The following is a 22,513-nucleotide window of genomic DNA, read 5'->3' as shown; positions in this document are numbered from 1 at the left end:
CATTTGAATTTAACATGGCACTGTATAACTGTGGGAACCTGAACACCGCTTTTTTTTTTGACAGGCAGAGTGGACAGTGAGAGAGAGACAGAGAGAAAGGTCTTCCTTTTGCTGTTGGTTCACCTTCCAATGGCCGCTATGGCCGGTGCGCTGCAGCCGGCGCACCACGCTGATCCGAAGGCAGGAGCCAGGTGCTTCTCCTGGTCTCCCATGCGTGTGCAGGGCCCAAGCACCTGGGCCATCCTCCACTGCACTCCCGGGCCATAGCAGAGAGCTGGCCTGGAAGAGGGGCAACCGGGACAGAATCCAGAGCCCCGACCGGGACTAGAACCCGGTGTGCTGGCGCCGCAAGGCGGAGGATTAGCCTATTGAGCTGCGGCGCCGGCCTGAACACCACTTTCAATATGAGGTTAGGTATTCCGTGATTCCAGAGCCAATGAAGGAAAGGCCAGTGACATCTCCACGTATCTGTCTGTGGTGCTGTGGTGCTGGCTGTGCCACAGGCCCAGGTTTTGTGGGGGATAGGGATTCCCCAGCTGGATTTATTCCAACTTCTCGTGTCTGCCTCAGAGAGGAATTCAGAGCCGAGACATAGATGAAGTGCAGGAGTGGAAGCCGGATTTATTTAAAGAGATTAAAGGGATAGTACACGCTCAGGAGTGAATGCGGGAGAATCCCAGGCACCCACGTGTGGCTGCCCCCTTTTTTGGGTAGGGGGTCGTGTCCTCATTGAATGTACAAAGGAGGTGGAGTTTGGGTGGGGTTCAGTGCACATGATGATCTCTGGGAAGGATTCATGAAGCTCAGCATACACATGTTCATCATGGCGTCTTCATGGTGGAGGCGGCCCAGGTGCATCACGGGATAGTGGGTGTGATGAGTTAGCGTGTAAGGGGGTGGAGTGTTTAGCAGTGCAGAGCTAAGGTACAGAGGCTTCTGGAATCCTGTTGGCTCCTATGTTCAGTAACCCCCTGCCCAGCCCACAGCACAGGGAGGACCTTGGTGTTGAAGCTCCTGTCTGATGGGCTGTTGGTGAGTATGGGTGACGCTGCAGTCACCCATGGTAGCTTTGCGGTAGATTGTGTTTCCCCTTCCCTGTTGACTCAGTGTCCCTGTTCTTCTCTCTGGGGCATTGGAAGCTTGCCATTTAGCCTCCTCTCTCCTGGTATTTCACCTCCTGGGGCACGGGTTCACACTTAATCCAGTAAAGCTCTTTGTATGCAAATGATGGAGGAAAATCACTTCCTTTGTAAAATAATGGTTTTGTTGATTAGGTAGCCTGGCCCTGGCTCAGCTGTGCATCCCCCTTGGCTTGGAGTCCCGGGAGGACTCATCCATTGCACAAGGTTTTCAGATGCTGAGTGAGGAAAGCCTATGATTTCAGAGAGAAGGATGAATACTTGTAACAGGACCCCAGACTCTTCTTGGACTCAGAGCCTACTGCTTCTGTTAAGGCAGCAGGCCACGAAGTGTGTGAACCCTGCACTGCTCAGTTTTTTTGTTTTTTTTTGTTTTTTGTTTTTTGTTTTTTTTTTTTTTTTTTTGACAGGCAGAGTGGACAGTGAGAGAGAGAGAGACAGAGAGAAAGGTCTTCCTTTTTGCCGCTGGTTCACCCTCCAATGGCCGCCGCGGTAGCGCGCTGCGGCCGGCGCACCGCGCTGTTCCGATGGCAGGAGCCAGGTGCTTCTCCTGGTCTCCCATGGGGTGCAGAGCCCAAACACTTGGGCCATCCTCCACTGCACTCCCTGGCCACAGCAGAGAGCTGGCCTGGAAGAGGGGCAACCGGGACAGGATCGGTGCCCCGACCGGGACTAGAACCCGGTGTGCCGGCGCCGCAAGGCGGAGGATTAGCCTGTTGAGCCACGGCGCCGGCCGTGCACTGCTCAGTTTTAAGAAATGCCGCTGCGCCTCCTCCTGTGAAGCCCTTTACCCTGGGTGCAGGCTTCCTGTGCACTGATCACTGCTCCTCTCTGTGCTACCACCTTCGGTCCACGTGGACTTTCCGGTTTGCACAAGCACAGATTCGTCCTATAAAGAAGCCACAGGAGGCGTCGTTCGTCCCAGTTCATTGGCTGGAAACAGAAGTGTTCCAAGGCGGAGTGACCTGCCCAGGTCCACAGCTGCTGAGTGTGGGCCAGGGCCGTGCCCAGGCTTTCTCTTTGGTTCGGTGGTGTTTTGTTTGCAGCTGCCCCTCTGCTTCCCTGGCCTTTGGAAGATCAGGAAATGTAGAGTTTTAGAAGCCGATGGAGCCAGGACTTGAAGTTTCCCTTCAGGAAAGCCAGGTTCTTTAATTATTTGAGACACTTGTTAAGTTAAATTCAGTTTTGCTCCCTCAAGTTACTACAGGATGACATTTTCATTGTGGGTTTTTAAAAAAGATTTATTTTATTTATTAATTTGATTTAAATTGTTTATCACTCCCCAGATTGTTGCAATGGCCACGGTTGGGCCAAGCCAATGCCAGGAGCCTGGAACTCTATCCTGGTCTCCCACATGGGTGCAGGGGCCCTGGCACTTGGCCCATCTTTTGATGCTTTTCCCAGGCCAGTAGCAGGGAGCTGGATCTGAAGTGGAGCAGCTGGGACTTAAACTGACCCCATATGGGATACCAGCCTAGCAGGTGGTGGCTTAACCACCTTTTTAAAATTTTTAATTTGCTTTTAACTTATGACCAGTGATACTGGCTTTCTATTGATGGTAGTCATATAAATTGTCCTTTTTTTTGGACAGGCAGAGTTAGACAGTGAGAGAGAGAGACTGAGAGAAAGGTCTTCCTTTTCTATTGGTTCACCCCCTTAATGGCCGCCACGGCTGGCATGCTGCACCGATCCGAAGCCAGGAGCCAGGTGCCTCCTCTTGTCTTCCATGCAGGTGCAGGGCCCAAGGATTTGGGCCATCTTCCACTGCACTCCTGGGCCACAGCAGAGCGCTGGACTGGGAGAGGAGCTACTGGGACAGAATCCAGTGCCCCAACCAGGACTAGAACCTGGGGTGCCGGCGCCGCAGGCGGAGTTATTAGCCTAGTGAGCTGCGGCGCCGGCTATAAACTGTCCTTTTAAACAAACTTATTTCCGGTCAAAAGGCTGACTTGAATTGTAGAAACACCATCAGTAAATAGCACAGAAGGCTTGTACTTATCAAAACCACGAAGAAGGCCCTTTAGCGGCTGAAAGCCTGGAGACCCTGACCGAGATGACCTTTCAATGTGTGCATGATTGGCACCTAGCTCTGAAACTGGTGTGACTTCATGCTCAGGTCATGAGACATTCGTGATTTTATAATAAAAATCATTTTGGCCCAAATGCTCCCCAATGGAAGAAGGGATGAAAAGTAGAGCAAAAAAAAAAAAAAAAAGTATGATTCATTGACCATAAAAATGTTTTGTTGTGACTTGGAAACAATGTTTTGCTGTGATTGGGAAGCCAGTCACCTCTGACTGTGCTGAGATTTCAGCCGGGTGATGGGATGATGCATTTCATTACACATCTCATTTGAAGCTCTTCTGTAGCTTTACATAGCGTTTCTGTTCTCAAGAGCGGGTGCTGTGCCTTTGATGGAAAAAGAATCGTTAAGTCCTTAGCTGCATCTCTGACCTGGGCAATTCTACCTTCAAGTTTATATTAATCTAATTAGGTGGAGATGAAGTCCTGTTTTGACATAATCTTCTTTTTAAGAAATTTTGAAAATTTTTATTTATTTTCATCTACTTGAAAGGCAGAGTGACAGATAGAAAGATCTAATCTTCTATCCACTGGTTCACGTCCCAAATGCACAAGGCAGCATGACTGGGCTGGGCCAAAGTCAGGAGGCTGGAACTCAATCCGGGCGTCCCGCATGGCGGCGGGTGCTCAGGCGCTGCAGCCGGATGCTCCGCGAGGGCGTTAGCAGGAGGTTGGATTGCCAGCAGAGGCGGAGGCAGGCCGCCATCCCAGGTGCTCCAGTACGTGATGCGGCTTCCCAAGCTGTGGCTGAACGGGCTGTGCCACAAAGCCTGCTCCTGTTGCCTCTTTATTTTGACTTGTCTGTTGCCTCTGGCCCGAGAGGGAGCCCGATGAACTCAGACGAGGGAGGGGTCTGCTGCTGGCCTTGTGAGATTGCAGTGGGAACAGTGTTCCTGAACCCCTTCATGCAGTTCCTGTGGATGAATGAATTGGCCAGGGGTGACCCTGACTCCGCCTGAAGCCTTCCAGGAACAGAGAACGCCCTACCTAAGAAGGTGGCACTGTCCTATTTCTGGACAACTCTAATTTTGGAAACCTCTTTATATGGAGCTGAAAAAGTCTGTCTGCAAGTTGCGCTGCATAGGCTCCGTAAAGGCTCGAGGAACGCTGCTCCCTGTTGTGACGTGGCCCCCGGTGGGAAGCAAGGTGATACTGAGCTGGCGGAGGATGTGTCTCTACCTCAGAGTGCTTTGGCGTCGCCCCCAGGGTCGGGTAGACTGTGTTCAAGTTCAGCTCGGAGATTCCACGCCTAACAGGATGTTGAGGGTTCCCCCGTGGGGTTTCCTGCACGTGGCCCTCTCAGTTGCTGGCCGTGCAGGCCTGCATGTGTCTGCAGCTGACCTGATTTCGATGCATCAGTGGGGAAGAGTCAGTAGGAAGCAGTGAGGAAATGAACTGTTCTAGGGAGCCAGGACGAGTGTAGCGGAGCAGGGCTTGCGATACACTTGATTCGGCAGCTTCTTTTTCATAGCCCCCTCTGGTCCTCCTCTCTCCCTGCGTGTGTATGAAGTCAGCATGTGGAGTGTGTTCATTTCTTTCTTTCTTTTTTTTTGACAGGCAGAGTGGACAGTGAGAGAGAGAGAGAGACAGAGAGAAAGGTCTTCCTTCCGTTGGTTCACCCCGCAAATGGCTGTTACGGCCGGCACACTGCGCCAATCTGAAGCCAGGAGCCAGGTGCTTCCTCCTGGTCTTCCATGCGGGTGCAGGGCCCAAGGACTTGGGCCATCCTCCACTGCCCTCCCGGGCCACAGCAGAGAGCTGGACTGGAAGAGGAGCTACTGGGACAGAATCCAGCGCCCCAACCGGGACTAGAACCTGGGGTGCCGGCGCCGCAGGCGGAGGATTAGCCAAGTGAGCCGTGGCGCCGACCGAGGGTGTTCATTTCTATCTACAGGGTCCTCGGGGGTTCAGAGAGGGTCTGCTCCCCAGTCTCACCTGACCCTGCAGACAGACTCTTCCCTGAAGGTCAGGTTCATGTTCTGTTCCCACACCTCTGGGTCTGCCCCCCAGGAGCTGCTTCTCATCTCAGAAGTCTGCTCGTGTGATGGCTTCCTTCTGAAAGGTAGCCCTGTGACGTCAGCTGTAGCAGCAGACAGTTCAGATCGTGTCTGCAGGCCTGGAAAAGTGTGATGCTGGAAAATCATCATTCATTTGGCCGTTAGCGGCAATTCAGTTTTTCTCTTTTGCACTCTATTAAGCTCCCTCAATTTTTAAGTGCTTGTTGACTGCTCTGAAATAGTTTCTTTGTGTTTTCCAGGCGATTTTACAGCTGTTGTATTTGGATAATTACAATGGTGCCTCTTCTTCCAAAGATAATATATAAGAATAAACACAGAAACTTAAAATCCTTATTTGCAAAGACAGCAGTTGAAAGTGCCTGTGGTTATATCTAGAAGGGTTTTTATATATATTAAAAAAAAGTACTTTTAGTGAAACGTGGGAAGCATTGACTTACAGTATAGAAAACTTTAAGAGGAAAACCAAGCGGTACAGTCAGATTCTGTGTTGCAGTCTCCACACTTCATGTAATCTGACAGTTTTCCTTCTCTCTGAAAAATGCAGGTGTGTTTTCCTTTTTAATCTTTCTTTTACATAAGCAATGGTATTTCAAACCTGGCTTTAAACATGGCGCTTACTTCCTTTTGCACGCAGCTTTAGATGTCCAGATCAGTTTGTGGGTGATGTAAATTTGCATCCTGTCAAGGCTTCCACTCCCCGTGCTGCTTCTTCATTGTGAAGTCAGTAGCATCACCTCTTTGAATTGCCACTTTCCCGAAGCCTGGTTGTTGGGGAATCGGTTGGCAAGAGGAAGAAAGCTCCTTTCCTTCAAACTGCTTGGGAAAAGCTTTGCCTTTGTTCTTTTTATTAAATGGTCTTTTAAAAGATATATCTTTATACATTTTAACGTCTCTGATACATATTCTTTGTGTGTTTGCCTTCGCCAGTGGAGTGTCTTTCTTATGAGAACCTCCTAGAAGTGAGATCTTGCGCCATAAAAATGGTGAAGGACTGACAATCAGGAGAGGAATGGCAGCTTTAAACGGAATAATGATTTAATGCAAAGATTGTATGGCTGCATCATTTTTTTGTGTCCCAAGCAGGAAATGGAAAGTAAATGTGTTAAAGCTTTTTTCTCTTCTTTTGTTCCAGAATCAGGCCCTCCCCTGGCAGAACCAGGACTAGAGTGAGGTGCCACATTTAAGAAATAATCAAAAATGCAAAAACAAAACCCACAAATCCTCCAGTAGTTAAGGTCAACAATATTTTAATGTAATATCTTATAAAATAAAAAATCTGATAAAATTCCACAGCAAACAAAGTCTTCAGTCTTGGGAATGATATTTACTATAGATAGGATCTAAGAATTTCCAGTGAGTATTTGAGAATTATTTATTAACCTTCTCCTAGTGATATCATTCCTTACTGAGGTTTCCATCATATAGAAGAAAAAGAGTCAAGTTCGGGGAAGGAGACAATCTTTAAAGAAATCATCCAAGTTAGTATACCATGTCTTGAAGATGAATTATATGTAATTAATCTCTGTTAACCATATTGGGTTCCAGTGTATATTTCTTTGACAAGGTTCTGGAATAATTTAATTTATGGAGTATCTACTCTGTGTAAAGAATGCAAGGGCAGAAATGGAGGAGACAGAGAAGCCCCTGGCTTTTGGTGTGAGCCTGCTGATTTTGAGGTGATGGTGGGAGTGGCACCCTCAGGTGGTAGCGGAGCATAGCCAGATGCATCTCCCGACCTGTGAAGTGAGACTCCCAGTCATGGGGTGGATCTCCGTGGGAGATTGGTGCTAGAGTTTTGAGACTGAGAGCAAGACCTCCAGAGATGGAAAGATCTGGAGCATGCAGTAGGCCTGTGAGAAGGCTTTACTCAAAACTCAGCCCGGCCTAACCCAGACCAGTGGAGTCGCAGGTCGCAAACCAGCAGGCACCAACTGCTCCCCTCATCCTGTGGACCACCTTGTTAAAAGAGAGATTGAAGCGCTCGCTGCGTGGCCTCATTCACGTTGACTTCAGCAACCCTGGACTTACTAGTTACTCTTCTTGAAACTGCTTTAACTCTGTCAAATTAAAAAATTAAAAAAAAAAAAAGAGGAAAGAGTTACAGAGAAGAGAGGGAGAGACAGAAAGATCTTTTCATCTGCTTGGTTCGTTCCACAGATGGCCATGATGGCCAGTGCTGGGCCAGGCTGAAGCCAGAAGCCAGGAGCCTCTTCCAGGTGTCCCACATGGGTGGCAGGGGCCCAAGGACTTGGGCCATCCTCCACTGTCCTTCCCAGGCCATCAGAAGGGAGCTGGTTGGGAAGTGGAGCAGCTGGGACACAAACTGGCACACACATGGGCTGCTGGCACTGCAGATGGTGGCTTCATCCTCTATACCACAATGCCGGTCCCAGAAGCCAGTCTCTTGTGCCAGGTCTGTTGCTTTTCTGTTGTCCAGTGCAGAGCTCTGTCTTTCTAGACATCTGACTGATCATCCAGTTGTCGTCTGAGCAAATGCCGATGACAGTGACAGTGTCTAATCATTTTGTAAGTATTCATTCATGAATCCTCACCACAGCTGGGTGAGGTTATTTCCTCCAGCACGGCAGCTGGCCCTTACCTGATTCTAAGTGTCTGTGGCATTGAAGGCTATAGTGCTGTGAAACTAAGGAAGGAACTTCAAGCAGTGCACAGGCAGCAGCCTCACTGTGCTGCAAGGTTAAAACTGGATAAGGACTGACTGAGAAAACACCATCAACATAGCAAGACGGAGTCCTTGAAGAGCACAAAATGTCAGGCAGGTCTTCATATCAAAACTGGGTGGCGAGGAAATAGAGCTATTCATGTGGTGCATGTGTTTTTGTTTGTTTGTTTGTTTGTTTTTAATTAAAGATTTGAGGGTCCAGCATCCTATACAGGCACAGATTCCAGACCTGGCTGCTCTGCTTCTTCTTCTTCTTCTTTTTTAAGATTTTATTTATTTATTTGAGAGGTAGAGTTACAGACAGTGAGAGGGAGAGACAGAGAGAAAGGTCGTCTGTCTGCTGGTTCACTCCCCAAATGGCTGCCAGGACTGAAGCTGTGCCCATCTGAATCCAGGAGCCAGGAGCTTCTCCAGGTCTGCCACACGGGTGCAGGGGCCCAAGGACTTGGGCCATCTTCTACTGCTTTCCCAGGCCATGGCAGACAGCTGCATTGGGGGAGGAGCAGCTGGGACTAGAACCAGAGCCCATATGGGATGCCAGCGCTGCAGATGGAGGATTAACCTACTGCACCACAGCACCGGTCCCTGCTCTACTACTGATCCAGCTCTCTGCTATGGCCTGGGAAAGCAGTGGAAGATGGCCCAAGTGCTTGGGCCCCTGCACCCTCGTAGGAGACCTGAAAGAAGCTCCTGGCTTCTGGCTTTGGCCCAGTCCCAGTTGTTGGAGCCATCTGGGGAGTGAACCAGCAGATGGAAGACCTCTCTCTCTCTCTCTCTCTCTCTCTCTCCCTCTTTCTCTAACTCTTTCAAATAAATTAAGAAATCTTAAAAAAAGAGAAAAAGATTTTGGTGTTAAGTGCAAGTGGTACTGGATGTCCTAGCAGTTTGAAGCAAGGTTTCTTAATAAAGACAGAGGGTCCTGAGCTCATTTTGTAAAGGGGAAATTAGTGGCAATTGAATTATGAGAAACTGGAGATGATGGAAACCAAATCTCTGAAAGAAAGGGCCAGGAGGCCCAAGGAGCGGGGGCTTAGAGGGGCAGGGGGTCCTCCTGCTGATGGGCCTCACTGGGTTCCTGTGAGATGGGTGTGCCAGTCCATGGACTGTCACTACTGTGCTTTGTAGGAGGGGGAGGGGAGGGCTTGATGATATATTGACCATCTACATTGTATTGGGCTCTGGCCTATCTCTTGTGATCTTCACAATAATTTATATATTGTCTTCGGTTTTACCTTCAATTTTTTTTAACTTTGATTTAATGAATATAAATTTCCAATGTACAGCTTATGGATTACAATGGCTTCCCCCTCCCATAACTTCCCTCCCACCCGCAACCCTCCCCTCTCCCGCTCCCTCTCCTCTTCCATTCACATCAAGATTCATTTTCAATTCTCTTTATATACAGAAGATCCATTTAGTATAAAGATTCCAACAGTTTGCACCCACATAGAAACACAAAGTGAAACATACTGTTTGAGTACTAGTTATAGCATTAAATCACAATGTACAGCACATTAAGGACAGAGATCCCACATCAGGAGCAAGCGCACAGTGGCTCCTGTTGTTGACCCAACAAATTGACACTCTAGTTTATGGCACCAGTAACCACCCTAGGCTGTCGTCATGAGTTGCCAAGGCTATGGAAGCCTTCCAAGTTTGCCGACTCTGATCATATTTAGACAAGGTCATAAAAGACAGGGTGAGGATAGTAAGCAATGATCCTAAGAGTGGCATTTACCAGGTTTGAACAATTATACAGCGTTAAGTGGGGAAGAGGACCATCAGTACACACAGGTTGGGAGTAGAGCCATTGGAGGTAGAATAGAGGTTATGATTAAGAAGGAATGAGGCCCAAGTGCGCTAGACAGGGTTTAGAACAAAGGACAGAGTCATTATTAGAGGAGCTAAGAAAGGTGCTGTCTAAGCTACAATTAAGTTTTCTGATTGAGAGGCAAATAGAACCTGCTAGAAGGGGCTTGATAATAATCTGTTGGGCTTTAGGCCTTGTAAGTTAAGAGGCCCAGACCTATCTATCTCTTCACATGGGGTATATCCTAAGGGAGGTGTGAAGCTCCTAGAGGAAGGCACTCTGTTGACTTTCATTACTTGGCTGGCCTGGGAGGAGAGCTGGCCAGGTAAAGGCAGGTGGCATCTCTAACAAGAAATTTACAGTTCTGCCTGCAATGTTGCTGACCCTACTTGACCATCCCCTCAGCTGCAGTGGTCACTTTGGAAGTTGGGCTGAGTGAAGGGCTTTTCAGCTTAGAGCCAATAAGATCTGTGGCTCTGACCTGGGCATCCTTTGACTCCAGGGCAGATCCATTTCCACTGATCCAACTCTTGGCAGAGCTGCCGGGGCTCTTCACAAGCTGAAGCCCAGGCTTACCACATTGAAAGCCACTGCAGTGGACTGGCCTGTTGGGTCTCCTTGAGGGCAGATCACTGTACAGATCAGCCATTAATAGGCCTGCCACCCATTGCTTCTGATGCCTAGCTTTCTTTTCCTCCTGGTTTGTGTTAAAGCAGACCAGAGGATGCAAGTCAAGGGAGTGCCCAAGTCCCATCTCTAATCTTCTGCAGCCTGAACTACAAGTCTAGAGTCACAGGCATGTTCTGTAGTAGTTTTTCTAAGGTAGACAATGCCCATGAGGAAAATTATATTCTCACTTTAAAACTTTCTTTCCCTTTGGTCTGAAAGGGAGGTTTTTTCTACTTACTGTATACTTTGCTGATGGCGAAGTGAATCTAGCTATGAGATTATTATTTAAGTTCTTATTTTGGCTATGCTATTACAGAAAAATGTTAGCCATCTCTTTTATAAGGTCTAAAGATTAAATTGTGCATCCTACAGATTCCTTCATAATAGAATTAGTTTCCTACCTTGAAGAGAATAGAGAAATGAAAGAATAAGTTGGGCTTAGAATAGAGAAATGAGGGAGCAAGTCCTAGATCGCTTGCTGACAATAGCAATATTACATGAATACTTAGCAAACAGTTTCAACCATTAGATAACCACTTAAGAAAACATTTACCAGAAGGTCCAATGCCTTCTATAAATTTTAAGAATCATGTATTTGAAAATACCTCTTAAGTATCTAACATGGTGTAATTTGTTTAACCAGTAAACTTAAGCACAACCATATAAAATGTTTTTAGTTTCTTTCTACCAACAAGTTTAAAACATATAATACACAGATTCAGGTCACACGAATTAAAATGTATCTTTGATTGATTTTAGCAGCTTAAATTTATGGACAATCTTATCTATAAGCCATTTAAAATAAAACTCTTAATAAAATTTTCTCATGTGGACATACAATATGTACACACATATAACATAGCATAATAGACCAATATAGCAATTTTAATAATAGCTTTTAAAGTCTTTAACTCTTTTTGTAGATTGCCAATTGATTTGAATTGCTTTTTGTTTTTAGTAACCTCAGTTAACCATACTTTCTCTCAGTTGGTACTGTTAATACATTATTGGCTTCATTTGTTTACAGAGCCATCCCAAAGTACTGAATACAATAGAAGTGGCTGGAAAAAGTCCATAGGAACCTATAGGAGGTCAGCTAAACACAGAACCAACAACACTTTAGTTTTATGAGCAGCAAATCATATATAACTATGGATGACAAAAGACTTTAAGTCACCATGTTTAAAATTATAAACTCATCAACCAACAAGAGGCACTTGCTTACTTCACAGTATTTTTGAAAGCACCTGTAGGATTTTACAAGTATTTAACCCTTTAGGCCTCTGGGGCTTTCTCATTAAGATAACTATCATGTCTAGTAACACAAGATCATTAGACTTTTTAATTCTCAAACATTTGTATTAATAGCATTTTCCATTATAGAAACTTAAAGTTTGGTACCACATCACATCTTGACAGTCCTTCTAATATAATCCAAATAGCCTGATTAGTTGGTGTCTCTATAAGATGAGAGACATAGGTCCTTCGATTTTTTCAGTTTGGCCAAAACTGGACAAACCAAAGTCCAGGATTTACTGGAAATTTTAGAGACCAGATTGTTTGAAACTTTGATTTTTTGAATGCCTGTCAAGAATGCCAAGAAGGCTCAAAATCCAAAATATCTGGTTGAAATAAGATTCCTTAAAATCATGACATAACATAGACCAAATTTGATCATTGTTACAAGGTGATTATTCAAATCTTTGAAAATAAGCACATATTTAAATAACCCATAGCTCTTAATAAAAATTCAGCTGTTTTTGAACAATTAGAATTTAACAGACATCAAGAGAACCTAATAGATTACTTTAACACGTTGCTTTAACAGAGCATCAGAGTTTAATTCTATGTCAAAGAGAAATTGAGCTTCCTGTGATCTTTTGCTGTGAGGTTTCCTTCCTTTACCTTCTTTCATATTGGTGACCATGTTTCTGTGTTTCTGTGTGGAACACATCTTTAAGCATCTTTTGCAGGGCAGGATGAGTGGCAACAAAATCTTTCAGTTTCTGTTTGCTATGAAAAGTCTTAATTTCACCTTCATTCACAAATGAGAGCTTTGCAGGATATAATATTCTGGGCTGGCAGTTTTTCTCTCTTAGTACCTGGGCTATGTCTCGCCATTCCCTTCTAGCTTGTAGGGTTTCTGATGAGAAGTCTGCTGTGAGTCTAATTGGAGATCCTCTGAGAGTAATCTGACATTTCTCTCTTGCACCTTTTAGAAAATTTTCTTTATGTTTCACTGTGGTGAGTTTGATTACAACGTGTCGTGGTGAGGATCTCTTTTGGTCATGTTTATTAGGGGTTCTATAAGCTTCCTGTACTAAGATGCGTCTGTCCTTCTCCAAACCTGGGATATTTTCTGCTAGTATCTCACTGAAAATGCCTTCTAATCCTTTCTCCCTCTCCATGCCTTCAGGAACTCCTAGAACCCGAATGTTGGTTTTTTTAATAGTATCCTGTAGATTCCCGACAATATTTTTTAGATTTCTAATTTCTTTTTCTTTTCTTTGGTTTGCCTGTTTCCTTTCCTGTTCTCTGTCTTCTAAGTCTGATATTCTCTCTTCTGCTTCGCCCATTCTGTTTTTAAAGCTCTCTAATGTGTTTGTCATTTGATCTATTGAATTTTTCATTTCATTATGATTTCTCGTCACTATCACAGTTTCTTGTTCTACTAGTTGTTTCATTTCATTTTGATTCCTCCTTAATATTTCATTTTCACGAGAGAGATTTTCTATCTTGTCCATTAAGGATTTCTGTAGTTCAAGAATTTGTTTTTGAGAACTTCTTAATGTTCTTATCAATTTTTTGAGATCTGCTTCTTGCATTTCTTCTATCTCATCATCTTCATAATCTTGATTTGGGGTGTCTTTTTCATTTGGGGGCGTCATAGTGTCTTCCTTGTTCTTGTTACCTCGGTTTTTGCGTTTGTTGTATGGCATGTTGGAGATATTTGGTGTCTTCACTGTGGTATTTTTTCTTGTTACACTATCTTCCATCTGATGGTTCACTCCGCAAATGGCCACCTTGGCTGGGGCTGTGCCAGGCTGAAGCCTAGAGCCAGGAACTCCATCTGGGTCTCCCAGATGGGTGGCAGGGGTCCATATATTTGGGCCATCCTCCACTGTTTCCCCAGGAGCATTAGCAGGGAGCTGGATCAGAAGCAGAGCAGCCAGGACTTGAACCGGCACCCATGCGGATCACCAGCGTCACAAGCAGCAACTTAACTCGCTGCTCCAGGACCCCGGCCCTGCATAATCCTTTGCTCATTGATTGGAAAAGTCGCCTTTATCATACATTCAATTCCCCATTTGCATTTGGATTTTGTTTTGGATTCTTTAGTCTAATTTGCGGGTTGATTTTTTTAATCATTATTTTTAATTAGTGTACAATTAGTAAGCTTTTATACATGTATCAATATCTGATATGTCTTTCCACTTACCTTTAATTTCCTTGGTTATACTTTTTTTTGGTTACTCTTTCCATTTTTGTTTTAGAATAAAGCTTGTCTGGGTTTTCTCCTTTTAAATATTTATTTATTTATTTAAAAGGCAGAGCTACAGAGAGGAAGAGGCAGAGAGAGAAGGGATCTTCCATCTGCTCCTTTACTCCCCAAATGGGTGCAAAGTCCGGAACTGGGCTGATCTGAAGCCAGGAGCCAGGAGCTTCTTCCAGATCTCCCATGCAGATGCAGAGGGCCAAGCACTTGGGCCATTTCTGCTACTTTTCCCAGCCATTAGCAGGGAGCTGGATCAGAATTGAAGCAGCTGGGATAAGGATTGGCACCCATGTGGAATGCCACCGTTGCCACCATCGTAGACAGTGACTTTACCTACTATGCTGCAATGGCCGCCCAAGGTTGTCTAGCTTTAAAAGTGTATTTTTATTGGAATCATGATACATGAATCCATTTCATGTATAGTGTTGAGTCTTCCTGTCTTAGATCATGGTTTATCTTTCCACTTGTTAAGATTGTCTTTTGTGTTCACCATTTGTGTTTTAAAGTTTTTTGAGGAAAATTTTGCAAATCTTGCTGGTGTTTATTCCTGGAAGCTTAATCTTTTTTATTGCTACTGTAACTAGGACCTCAGTATTTGTAGCATGCAATTGCATTATTTGCAAATAGCCATCATTTTACCTATTGCATATATATATATATATATATGGATGGATCTCCAATTTCTTCCTTGAACCGTTACCTGATCAAATCATCTGATTTCTCCAGCACAGTGTGATGGGGCTACACGTCTTGTTAGTGTTTCATTTGGTGTTTCTTTTTAATTTTTTAAAAAAATTTTATTTATTTGACAGGTAGTTAGACAGTGAGAGAGAGAGAGAGAGACAGACAGAGAGAAAGGTCTTCCTTCTGCTGGTTCACTCCCCAAATGGCCGCCATGGCCAGAGCTATGCCAATCCAAAGCCAGGAGCTAGGTGCTTCCTCCTAGTCTCCCATGCGGGTGCAGGCACCCAAGCACCTGGGCCATCCTCCACTGCCCTCCCGGGCCACAGCAGAGAGCTGGACCGGAAGAGGAGCAAACGGGACTAGAATTGGTGCCCATATGGGATGCTGGCGCTGCAGGCAGAGGATTAACCAAGTGAGCCACGGTGCCGGCCCTCATTTAGTGTTTCTTAATTAAGCATGGTTTATATAATTAATTATAGTACTGTGCTTCTGATACTGAACTGTTTGCATTTCCTAAATAAAGTTCTCTTGATCATTTTATACACTTAGTTAACTTTGGATTTTGCTTGCGATGCTTTATGATTTTTGTGTTGAATGTAAAAATTAACAGTGTATCTTTTGGGGCCGGTATCTCTCTGTTTCTGCCTCTCTCTGTAACTTCTGTCTTTCAAATAAATAAAATAAATCTTTTAAAAAAAAAGCATACCTTTTCTTGGCTCTGTCAGGCTCTGTCAGTGTTACATTTGTTTCATACACAAAATTAGAAGTTTCTCTTTTCTTTCTTCTGCAGAAGTAGAAATGACCTTAGCATAATCGCTAGTAGTTGACCACTGCAGCAAAACTCACTCGGCACTCCTGGAAGGCATTAATTCTTTGATAATATTCATTATTTTATCTGTGAGAATTAGTTCTTTCTGTTTTGGAAAATTCAATTTTTACTAGAAACTTTTAAGTCCATCCAGAGTTTAAAAATTTTAATTGTAGTTTGTTGAAATTGTAAAAAAAAATTAACTTTATTAATTTTTTTTGGAGCAATTTGAAATTCACAGGAAAATTAAGCAGAAGCTGCAGGCTTTTCCATGTACGTCCCTGCCCTCACATACCACTGCTTTCCCGGTTCTCAGTGCGCCAGTCGACATTTGTTTTACATTCTGTTAGCTTATCCAGAAACATCACCCAAAGCACGTAGTTTACTTTGGGTTTCGCTCTTTCTGATGGGCGTTCTGTGGTCTTCAGCAAACGTGAGATGGCAGGCATCCACCCTTGAAGCATCATAGATAAGTTAGTTCATGGCCCTAAAATTCCTTTCTGTTCCACTCATCCATTCCTCTCTCCATTCAACACCTGGCAATAGTTAATTTTTAAAAATATGTGTTTATTTGCTGGTAGGCAGATTGACAGAGAGAGAGGGAGAGAGAGTTCTTCCATCTGAAGGTTCACTCTCCAAATGGCTACAGTAGCCGGGGCAGGGCCAGGCTGAAGCCAAGAGCCTAGAACTCCATCTGGGTCTCCCATGTGGGTGGCAAGGGCCCAAGCACCTGGGCTATCTTCTGCTGCTTTCTCAGGTGCATTAGCAGGGAGCTGGATCAGAAGCGGAGAAGGCAGGATTGGAACTATGCTCCAGTGTGGGATGCCGGTGTCGCAAGCAGTGGCTTAATCCACTGCACCACAATGCCAGCCCCTTCTTCGGGGTTTTCTGAAGACAGTCTTGTATCTGTGAACACAGTTCTGTTTCCTTCCCAGTCAGCATACTTTTATTTCCTTTTCTTTTCTTATTGCATTAGCTGGGACGTACAATATGAAGATAAAGTAGTGGTAAGAAGGGCATCCTTGCCTTGTTCTCACCAGGAGAGACTACTTTCTCACCATCGAGTATCGTTTTAGCTGTAGGTCTTTGGTAGATTTTTTTAAAAATCAAGTTGAAGAAGTTCCCCACTAATCCTAGGGTCCTGAGAGTGAATTGAAGTTTAGATTCATGGTTTCCTCTGAAAATTTTTTGATTTGTGAATTTATCTCATTTATATGACTAATATGACAGTTTGGTATAAATTCTGTCTTTTTCTTGGGGGATATAGTTTTCTTTAAGTCTTCTTCATTATTTGGCTTATTTATGTTCTAGTGTTTTGTCTGGAAGGCTATATTAAATTTATGTTTTATTTTTGATACTTGCAAATGTTTATGTTTTTTCTATAGGAACCTGGTTGACCACACCTTTATGAATTCCCTTTACTCCCTGGCTTGGTGGAGGCAGGCTCCTGCCCAGAGTCAAGATGCTCGGCACCTGTTGTCTTTCTCCCCATTCCCAGTCTACCCTCCCCTACTTGGTTTTAGTCTCCTTATAGGCTCTTGTTAGGATTTATCTTTGCACTGTCAGCCATGTATGTATATACTGCTCGTCTCTTCACACTTGAAGGATATCTTTTTAGATTTCCAGCCATGGGGGAGAAACAGCATTACCCTATCCCTTCCCTATTGTGCCAGTGTTTGCTGGCTGTGTCATTTTTGCAGTGTCACACCTTCTAGATTTGGTTTATCACTTTAATTTTTGCATGTGCTCTCCGTCTTAGTTCTACAGCTAAATGAATGCATTCACCAGTTTGTTTTGCTTTTGTTTCCCTGATTGTGGGAATTCATTGGGACAGCCATCCCCGAAGGCCCAAATATTTGATTGTTAGTCGCTGGTCTTTCTACTTGAAAGAATGCCTGGCTGGGTAAGCAGTCTTTGGCTTGTATTTTATTTGCTGAAATATTTTAAGTATCTTAAAGAAATGCTGTGCTGAGTTAGGGTATGGGATGTTACTGTGAAGAAATAGGAGGCCAGATTTATGTATTCCCCTCTTACAGATGACTTGATTTCTTCTGCTGTTTGCCTAGCTATCCAGAGGAGTTGTCTGTTGTCTTTAATGCCAGATTCAGGAAGTCCGCTCGTGCTAGGATTTATCTGTATGGCTATTCAGAGGCAATTTCCCTTGTCATAAGGGTGCCCTCAGCTTTTCTTTCAATATATACATTTAAATCTGTTGGCATTTTGGACATTTTTTCCTTTTTTTTTAAAAAAAAGATTTTATTTATTTATTTGAGAGGTAGAGTTACAATGAGAGGGAGAGACAAAAAGGTCCTCCATCCACTGGTTCTCTCTCCAAATGGCCACAACAGCCAGAGCTGAGCCGATCCGAAGCCAAGAGCCAGGAGCTTCCTCTGGGTCTCCCATGTGGGATTAGGGGCTTGAGTCATCTTCTACTGGTTTCTCAGGCCATAGCAGAGAGCTGGATCAGAAGGCAGCTGGGACTAGAATCGGCATGCCTGTGCCGCAGGTGGAAGATTAACCTAGTTCACCGGCTCCTGGACATTTTTCTTGAACAGTATCTCTAAATATTTGTTTCATTTCATTGCTTTTATTTTTGGGGAATTCCAACTGTACATCTGCTATTCTTCAGAATCTGTGATTTTTTTTTTCTCTGCAGTCATTTCTATCACTTTCTTTAGTTCAGTTTCATTTTCTTGGCTTTTCTAAACCATACCTCCACTCACCTGTGTTTTCTGTGCTGTCTATTCTGTTTCTGGCTCATTTCAACTTCGTCTTTATTTCTAACTCTTTTTCCTCTAAAATTTCTTTCTTTTTTTTAAATGTTTTTTTTTTTAAGATTTATTTATTTATTTGAAAGGCAGAGTTACACAGAAAGAGGAGATGCAGAGAGACGAGAGAGAAAGAGAGAGAGGTCTTCCATCCATTGGTTCACTCTCCACTTGGCCGCAATGGCGGGAGCTGCACCGATTCAAAACCAGGAGCCAGGAGCTTCCTCCAGGTCTCCCACCTGGGTGCAGGGGCCCAAGGACTTGGGCCATTTTCTGCTGCTTTCCCAGGCCATAGCAGAGAGCTGCATCGGAAGAGGAGCAGCTGGACTAGAACTGGCGCCCATAGGGGATGCTGGTGCTTCAGGCCAGGGCATTAATGCGCTGTGCCACAGCGCTGGCCTCTCCTCTAAAATTTCTTTTCTGATTTCTTCCAGCCTATATTGTCCCTTCTTCCTTGAGTTCTTCTGTCTGTGCTTTGTGGCTATGTCTCTCTGTCTCTCTTTCCTTAGAGACGACTGCCTCCTCAGGGTTTAAACGTTTATGGCAAAACATTTGGTCATAATTGTCATCTGCTCAGTTGCACTCTAGGGAGTTTCTTTGTGTGCTCATCTTATGAACCACATGTTTTTTCATAGAAGCGGTTTTCGTGGCTTTTCTTTTTTTCTTTTATAACTCATCATTGTGTGAGCTGGGTTTTCCAGAACCAGCTTTTTCCGAGAGGTGTTGTAGTGCTGAGAAGCTCCGAGCGTTGCTGCTGGAGCCTCCCTGTGTCTCTGATCCATCAGAGATACAGCTGTTCCTGCAGCTGTGCTGCTTCCGTGGAGTTCTCTGAGCCTCTGCAACTGTGCAGCTCCTTGAGGGCTTCCACTTGCTCCAGCCTGCTGCACTGTGCCCTTGACCTTCCACACACGCACGTCACCTGCACCCTCTGTGCAGTCTTGGCGGCTTCTCCAGTTCTTACAGGTATTTTGAATTGTTACTATTACAGCTCTCTCCCAGTTCCATGGAAAGTGGACTTTGAAAATTCCATGGAATAGTTTTGTTGGCGTTTTACTTCTGTTTAACAGCCAGCGGAGAAGGACACATTTCTGAGTCCATTTTTACGTGGAAGGAGAATAGCTTCACAAAGTTTCTTACCAGGCGGAGCCTGCCTCCCTCCCTTCCTCCTTGCCTTATCTCTCTGCTTCCCTGCTTTGCTTCCCTCCTTCTGTGGGCAGACAGAGCTCTCTCTTGTCACTTGCTTGCTTTCTACTTCCCTGAATGCAGTTTGTATTTCAAATCATCCACTATTTTTCTTCCTGCTCGTCCTTGGTTTTTCCTTTTCAGAATGACACCTGCTGATATATGATATGATATATGATATGATATATGATATAATATAATATAATATAATATAATATAATATAAGTGTTCTCACAAGGAGTCTTGTGGTCAGGCTCTTTGTGGAGGTAAGAGGGTGAAATGGAATTGCATCTCTCGCCACGTCTGGCTTCACAGGTTTGTCGTGGTTGAGCTTCCCAATGCAAAGAGATCTAAAAGGAGCACCTGCTGGTGTTGACCAGGACAGAGAATCCGGAGCCCCTCTCGAATGCCACGTTGACGGATTTGTTTGTGATGGTCCTAAGAGAGCAAAGGTCACACATATGTTTATTCTGTAGAGATAAGGCTCTGATGACAATAGACAGCAATTGGCATTGCTGTCATGGGGACTGTTCTGTATGAGAAAAAATAAGGCTTAGTGGATACCACCTAAGGACTTGGCAGGGTTGCATTTCATTGTTTGAACATGCGAGTCTGTACGCAGATCCTGACCCGTGTCTGGTTTTTTGGTTTTAGCTGGGTGGATTTGTGGGGAACTCGGGTGGAGAGTTGAGAGAGAAGATGGTAGTGTTTTAAAAGGACTTCGCTTTGCTTCCTCTGAAGAGGATAGTGTTGAGTCTAGGGGAGCTGTTGTTTTCCTGTTAGGCAGTAGGGGAGGGAAAAGACATCTTTGTTTTTAAAATTCATAAAATGAATTTTTGTTTATGCTTAGTTTATGATTTCAGAAATGTGAAATTTGATCAGAGGCGGCGTATTTTGGTTGGGGAGAGAGAGGATTTGCTGGTTTTAGTTCTCACACTTTAGGGACCACTGTCCTTTGCAGTGTGAGAATGGCATTCACTGATTCAAATACTGGCTTTTCAACAGGTAGTGCAGTGTATGCTGAACACATCACCTCTTTAACTCTGCCTTACTTCTGTGTATCTTTCTCAAGGTTGGTATCTTTTTTCCTGTAGAAAGGTAAAAAGTTAGTATAAAATATAAATAAATCTCGGACTGGGCACCCTGGCGTAGTGAGTAAAGCCACCGCCTGCAGTGCCAGCATCCCGTATGGGCACTGGTTTGAGACCCAGCTGCTCCACTTCCAATCCAGCTGTCTGCTATGGCCTGGGAAAGCAGTAGAAGACAGCCCAAGCCCTAAGGCCCCTGTGCCCGCATGGGAAGACCTGGAAGAAGGTCCTGGCTCCTGGCTTCGGACTGACACAACTCTGGCTGTTGTAGCCAATTGGGGAGTGAACCAGTGGATGGAAGACCTCTCTCTCTCTCTATCTCTGCCTTTCCTCTCTCTCTGTGTAACTCTGACTTTCAAATAAATAAATCAATCTTTATAAAAATATAAATATATCTTTACATAGCCAGAATAGTACAGCACCACAGTGTAATGCTGATGCTCTTTTCTAAGAAGTAGTGGGACATAAAGGTGAGTTTCTTCCACTATTGAGATGGTAATAAAAGATTGTGAAGAACATTTTTGAAAATGGAAGCAATTTTGAAAAGCAAATAAAAAAATCAGTCCTAGAGAAAGTGATTTTTAATCTTTTCTCATTGAGATAAAATTTACCATGTTAAAAGTTTTTAGGTACATTCACTTTGCTGTGCGGTCATCACCACCATCCGCTTGCAGAAGTTTTTCTTTCCAAACCAGAACTCCGTATCCATTAAAAACTAAGTCCTGGCTCCCCTTCTCCCCAAGCACCTGACAGCTCCCATTCTGCTTCCTGTGTCTGAACATGACTGCTTCAGGTGCATTCCAAGTGGGCTTATGCACCATTTGTCTTTTTGTGACTGGGGTGTTTGCCTTAGCTTAGTATCTTCCAGGCTCGTAGTCACAGGTAGCAGAATTTCCCTCCTTTCAAGGCTGTGAGCGTTATGTTTCATATATACAGAATGTTTATTCATTCATCCAGTGATGGGCACGTGGGCCCATCTGCATCTTTTGGCTCTGTAAATAATGCTGCTGTGAACACTGATGTACACAGACACGTTTCGGTCTCTGCTTTCAGTCCTTTTGGGTTTGGATCCAGAAGTGGGACTGCTGGATTATATGGTAATTCTGTGTTAAAATTTTTGTCCCACTGCCTTCCACAGGGGCTGTGGGATTTTACATTCCCATAGCGATGTACAGGGTTGCAACTTCTTCTCCTTGCTAACAGTTGTTACTCTGTGTATATGTGTGTGTTTTTTAGTCATCCTATTACAAAGTGTCACCTTGTTTTTGATTTGTGTTCCCCTAACAGTAAGTTAAGCATGTTTCCATGTGCTTAATGGACATTTGTACATCTTTAGAGAAATGTCTATTAAGTCATTTGCTCAAATTTGAATGAGGCCTTTTTGTTGTTGTTGAGCTTTGCTAGTTCTTTGTACATTCTGGATATTAAACCCTTATCAGGGTCCGGTGCTGTGGCATAGCGGGTAAAGCTGCCGCCTACAGTGCTGGCATCCCATATGGGCACCAGTTGGCATCCTGGATGCTCTACCTCCAATCCAGCTCTCTGCTATGGCCTGGGAAAGCAGTAGAAGATGGCCCAAGTCCTTGGGCCCCTGCACCCATGTGGGAGACCTGAAAGAAGCTCCTGGCTGCTAGCTCCTGGCTTTGGATCGGCGCAGGGGAGTGAACCATTGGATGGAAGACCTCTCTCCCCCTCTCCCTCTCCTCTCTCTCTGTGTAACTCTGACTTTTAAAGAAATAAATAAATCCTTTAAAAAAAACACCCTTATCAGATGGGTATGTTTTGTAGACATTTCTACCATTCTGTAGGATACCTTTAAGCTTTCTTGGTAGCATCTTTTGTTGCTCAAAAGGTTTTAACTTAGATGAAGTTCAGGTTGCTCCCCTCTTTTTTTCCCCTGTCTGTGCTTTTGGTGTCATATCCAAAGAACCATGGCTTATCCAGTGTCATGAAGCTTCCTCTCCATGTTTGCTCTGAGAGTTTTAGCTTTTAAGTTTAGATTTTTGATCCATTTTGTCTTAATTGTTGTGTGTAGTGTAAAGGTTCAACTTCATCATTCTCTAGCATGTGCATATTCGGTTTTTCC

General features: G+C 44.3%; 1 protein-coding gene across 5 annotated transcripts in view; it reads left to right on the top strand.

Annotated features, from left to right (window-relative positions):
- The window catches only part of LDLRAD4 (low density lipoprotein receptor class A domain containing 4), a 418,309-nt gene that overhangs the window by 107,817 nt on the left and 287,979 nt on the right, over positions 1-22,513 (top strand). Inside the window, exon 1 of one of the 5 annotated variants that reach the window (XM_062201309.1) lies at positions 4,955-5,072. The exons of the other annotated variants lie outside the window; for them this stretch is intronic. The gene's annotated coding sequence lies outside the window, so the exon portion shown is untranslated. Of the gene's footprint in view, positions 1-4,954; positions 5,073-22,513 lie in introns of those variants that run through there. 5 annotated transcript variants of the gene reach the window in all.

This window comes from Lepus europaeus, chromosome 9 (assembly GCF_033115175.1).
Source record: "Lepus europaeus isolate LE1 chromosome 9, mLepTim1.pri, whole genome shotgun sequence".
NCBI classification, from domain to species: Eukaryota; Metazoa; Chordata; class Mammalia; order Lagomorpha; family Leporidae; genus Lepus; species Lepus europaeus.
The sequence above is the reverse complement of the archived record's forward strand: the minus strand, read 5'-3'. Positions and strand labels throughout refer to the sequence as shown.